The following is a 5,533-nucleotide window of genomic DNA, read 5'->3' on the forward strand; positions in this document are numbered from 1 at the left end:
GGACTTCCAATGGAAGATCCTCATCAGTTTTTAGCTGAGTTCTTGCAAATCTGTGACACAGTCAAGACTAATGGGGTTGACACTGAGGTCTACAGACTGATGCTATTCCCTTTTGCTGTAAGAGACAGAGCTAGGATATGGTTGGACTCACAACCTAAAGATAGCCTGGACTCTTGGGAAAAGCTAGTCAATGCCTTCTTGGCAAAGTTCTTTCCACCTCAAAAATGGAGTAAGCTTAGAGTGGAAGTCCAAACCTTCAGACAGAAGGATGGAGAATCCCTCTATGAAGCTTGGGAAAGATACAAACAATTAATCAGAAAATGTCCCTCAGACATGCTTTCTGAATGGAGCATCATAGGTATTTTCTATGATGGTCTCTCTGAACTATCCAAGATGTCTTTGGATAGCTCTGCTGGAGGATCTCTTCATCTGAAGAAGACGCCTACAGAGGCTCAGGAACTAATTGAAATGGTTGCAAATAACCAATTCATGTACACTTCTAAAAGGAATCCTGTGAACAATGGGACTAATCAGAAGAAAGGAGTTCTTGAGATTGATGCTCTGAATGCCATATTGGCTCAGAACAAAATATTGACTCAACAAGTCAATTTGATCTCTCAAAGTCTGTCTGGAATGCAAAATGCACCAAGCAGTACTAAGGATGCTTCATCTGAAGAAGAAGCCTATGATCCTGAGAACCCTTCAATAGAAGAGGTGAATTACCTAGGAGAACCCTATGGAAACACCTATAATTCTTCATGGAGAAATCACCCAAATTTCTCATGGAAGAATCAAGAGAGACCTCAACAAGGTTTCAACAACAATAATGGTGGAAGAAACAGGTTTAGCAATGGCAAGCCTTTTCCATCATCTTCTCAGCAACAGACAGAGAGTTCCAAGCAGAATACCTCTGACTTAGCAACAATGGTCTCTGATCTAATCAGAACCACTCAAAGTTTCATGACTGAAACAAGGTCCTCCATTAGAAACTTGGAAGGACAAGTGGGTCAGCTGAGCAAGAAAATTACTGAACTCCCTCCTAGTACTCTCCCAAGCAATACTGAAGAAAATCCAAAAGGAGAATGCAAAGCCATCAACATGGCCGAATTCTGGGAGGAAGAAGAGGCAGTGAACGCCACTGAGGAAGACCTCACTGGACGTCCACTGGCCTCCATTGAGTTCCCCAATGAGGAACCATGGGAATCTGAGGCTCAAAATGAGACCATAGAGATTCCATTGGACTTACTTCTGCCATTCATGAGCTCTGATGAGTATTCTTCCTCTGAAGAGGATGAGTATGTCACTGAAGAGCAAGTTGCTAAATACCTTGGAGCAATCATGAAGCTAAATGACAAGTTATTTGGAAATGAGACTTGGGAGGATGAACCTCCTTTGCTCATCAAAGAACTGGATGACTTGTCTAAGCAGAAACTGCCTCAAAAGAGGCAGGATCCTGGGAAGTTTTCCATACCTTGTGCCATAGGCACCATGACCTTCAAGAAGGCCTTGTGTGACTTAGGGTCAAGTATAAACCTCATGCCCCTCTCTGTAATGGAGAAGCTAGGGATCTTTGAGGTGCAAGCTGCAAAAATCTCACTAGAGATGGCAGACAACTCAAGAAAACAAGCTCATGGACTTGTAGAGGATGTTCTGGTAAAAGTTGAAGACCATTACATCCCTACTGATTTCATAGTCCTAGATACTGGGAAGTGCATGGATGAATCCATCATCCTTGGCAGACCCTTCCTAGCCACAGCAAAAGCTGTGATTGATGTTGATAGAGGAGAGTTGATCATTCAAGTGAAGGAAGAATCCTTGGTGTTTAAGGCCCAAGGATATCCCTCTATCACCATGGAGAAGAAGCATGAAGAGCTTTGATGAGCGGATAATTTATACGCTTTTTGGCATTGTTTTTATCTAGTTTTTAGTAAGTTTAAGCTACTTTCAGGGATGTTTTCATTAGTTTTTATGTTAAATTCACATTTCTGGACTTTACTATGAGTTTGTGTGTTTTTCTGTGATTTCAGGTAAATTCTGACTGAAATTGAGGGATTTGAGCAAAACTCTGAAAAAGGCTGACAAAAGGACTGCTGATGCTGTTGGATTCTGACCTCCCTGCACTCGAAATGGATTTTCTGGAGCTACAGAACTCCAAATGGCGCGCTCTCAACGGCGTTGGAAATTAGACATCCAGGGCTTTCCAACAATATATAATAGTCCATACTTTATTCGAAGAATGACGATGTAACTTGGCGTTAAACGCCAAATACATGCTGCTGTCTGGAGTAAAACGCCAGAAAAACGTCATGATCCGGAGTCAAACGCCCAAAACACGTCATAACCTGAAGTTTGACGCCAAGAAATGCCTCTACACGTGGATTGATCAAGCTCAGCCCAAGCACACACCAAGTGGGCCCCGGAAGTGGATTTATGCATCAATTACTTACTCCTGTAAACCCTAGTAGCTAGTCTAGTATATATAGGACATTTATCTATTGTATTAGACATCTTTGGTCTCAGACTTGTTTTATTCTTCATCTGAGGAGATCATTGATCACGTTTTAGGGGGCTGGCCATTCGGCCATGCCTGGACCCCTTGCTTATGTATTTTTAACGGTGGAGTTTCTGCACACCATAGATTAAGGGTGTGGAGCTCTGCTGTACCTCAGAGATTAATGAAGTTCTATTTTCTTTTATTCAATTCCTCTTTTATTCTTATTCCAAGATATTCATTCGTACCCAAGAACATGATGAATGTGATGAGTTAATAATCCTCATTATTATTCTCATTTATGAACGCGCGTGATTGACAACCACTTCCGTTCTACATGCAAAGAAGCTTGAATGTGTATCTCTTAGATTCCCCAACAGAATCTTCGTGGTATAAGCTAGATGGATGGCGGCATTTATCTGGATCCGGAAAGTCCAACCTTGTCTGTGGTGTTCCGAGTAGGATCCTGGGAATCCGGAAAGTCTCACCTTGTCTGTGGTATTCCGAGTAGGATTCCGTTCATGAATGACCGTGACGTGCTTCAAACTTTAACCTGCTGGGCGTTAGTGACAAACGCAAAAGAGGGATTCTATTCCAGTAGGAGCGGGAACCAACCGGTGATTGGCCGTGCTGTGACAGAGTGCGTGCGTAGCTTTCACTGCGAGGATGGGATGTAGCTATCAACCATGGGTGATGCCTCCAGACTGGTTAGCTGTGCGAGTGACAGCCGTACAGGTTATTTCCCCGAGAGGAATGAAAGTAGCCACAGCTGATAGTGAACCCCTATACAAAGCTTGCCATGGAAAGGAGTAAGAAGGATTGGGTAGAAGGAGTAGGAAGGCAGGCGTCCGAGAGCTCTACAGCATCTCCATTCCGCTTATCTGAAATTCTTACCAATGAATCTACATAAGTATTCTATCCCTTTTTATTATTCTTTTTTTATTTAACAATCCAATTATCACTATTACCTTTTTAATCAGCCTAACTGAGATTTGCAAGGTGACCATAGCTTGCTTCATACCAACAATCTCTGTGGATTCGACCCTTACTCACGTAAGGTTATTACTTGGACGACCCAGTACACTTGCTGGTTAGTTGAACGGAGTTGTGAATTCCAATAAAGAAAACCTCACACAGGTGCTTCCCCTTAGAAGCCTTCATCTCAAAATAAACAGTGTCCTAAGGGTATATTCATACTAAAGCTCAAAAGATAGATTCCATACAAACTTAAGGATGTTGAATCACAATTTCGTCCACCAAGTTTTTGGCGCCGTTGCCGGGGATTGTTCGAGTATGGACAACTGACGGTTCATCTTGTTGCTCAGATTAGGTACTTTTCTTTTCAAAAATCTTTTTCAAAAATTTTTCTTTTATTTTTCGTTTTTCTTAACTTTGTTTTCGAAAATAAATAATAAAAATACAAAAAAATTAGAAAATCATAAAAATCAAAAATATTTTGTGTTTCTTGTTCGAGTCTTGAGTTAATTTTTAAGTTTGGTGTCAATTGCATGCTTTTAGAATTTTTCTTGCATTTTTTTCGAAAATCCTTGCATTCATAGTGTTCTTCATGATCTTCAAGTTGTTCTTGACAAGTCTTCTTGTTTGATCTTGATGATTTCATGTTTTGTGTTGTTTGTTGTTTTTCATGTGCATTTTTGCATTCATATTTTCCATGCATTAAAGATTTCTAAGTTTGGTGTCTTGCATGTCTTCTTTGCATTAAAAATTTTTCAAAATTATGTTCTTGATGTTCATCATGATCTTCAAAGTGTTCTTGGTGTTCATCTTGACATTCATAGCATTCTTGCATGCATTCATGTTTTTAATCTAAAAATTTCATGCATTGAGTCTTTTTGTTGTTTTTCTCTCTCATAATTCTCGAAAATAATAAATCAAAAATATTTTTTTCCTTATTTCCCTCCAAATTTCGAAATTTTGGGTTGACTTGGTCAAATATTTTCAAAATTAGTTGTTTCTTACAAGTCAAGTCAAAATTTCAATTTTAAAAATCTTATCTTTTCAAAATCTTTTTCAAAAATCATATCTTTCTCATTTTTTTTTATTTTTCGAAAAATTCAAAAATCTTTTTCAAAATATTTTCAAAATCTTTTTCTTATCTTTTATATCAAATTTTTCGAAATTACACTAACAATTAATGTGATTGGTTCAAAAATTTGAAGTTTGTTACTTTCTTGTTAAGAAAGGTTCAATCTTTAAGTTCTAGAATCTTATCTTGTAGTTTCTTGTTAGTGAAGTAAATTCTTTTTCAAAATATCTTTTTCTTAAAATCTTTTATCTTTTTAATTTATCTTTTTCAAAAATTTTATCTTTTTCAAAATTTGATTTTAAAATATCTTATCTAACTTCTTATCTTCTTATCTTTTTAAAATTTTGATTTCAAATCTTTTTCAATCAACTAACTAACTTTTTGTTTGTTTCTTATCTTTTTCAAAACCACCTAACTACTTTTCCCTCCTCTATTTTCGAAAATATCTCTTCCCTTTTTCAAAAATTCTTTTTAATTAATTAATTGTTTCATGTTTAAATTTTAATTATAATTTTCGAAAATCACTAACTCTTTTTCAAATTTATTTTCGAATTCTTCCTTTTCTTCTCTTCTTCTATTTAATTAATTAATTACTAACACTTCTCTTCACCTCTCTTCTTCATAAAACCGAATCCATTCTCCATTCTTCCATCCCCTTTCTTTTTCTACTAACATAAAGGAATCTCTATACTGTGACATAGAGGATTCCTTTTTCTTTTCTTGTTTTCTTCTCTTTCATATGAGCAGGAACAAGGATAAAAGCACTCTTGTTGAAATTGATCCAGAACCTGAAAGGACTCTGAAGAGAAAATTAAGAGAAGCTAAATTACAACAATCCAGAAACAACCTTTCAGAAACATTAGCACAAGAGGTGATGGCCGAAAATAATAATAATGAAAGGAGAATGCTTGGTGACTTCACAAAGCCAACATCCAAGTTTGATGGAAGAAGCATCTCCATTCCTGCCATTGGAGCCAATAACTTTGAGCTTAAGC

The 5,533-nt window shown here is 37.4% G+C and overlaps 1 non-coding gene across 1 annotated transcript; it reads right to left on the reverse strand.

Moving 5' to 3' along the window:
* Positions 1–231: 231 nt before the first annotated feature.
* LOC130952465 (small nucleolar RNA R71) lies at positions 232–339 on the reverse strand. Its single transcript, XR_009074645.1, has one exon. It is a non-coding gene; the product is annotated as a small nucleolar RNA R71 (small nucleolar RNA).
* Between the last annotated feature and the right edge of the window lie 5,194 nt (positions 340–5,533).

The sequence above is a fragment of the Arachis stenosperma genome, chromosome 9, assembly GCF_014773155.1.
Source record: "Arachis stenosperma cultivar V10309 chromosome 9, arast.V10309.gnm1.PFL2, whole genome shotgun sequence".
Taxonomy (NCBI): domain Eukaryota; kingdom Viridiplantae; phylum Streptophyta; class Magnoliopsida; order Fabales; family Fabaceae; genus Arachis; species Arachis stenosperma.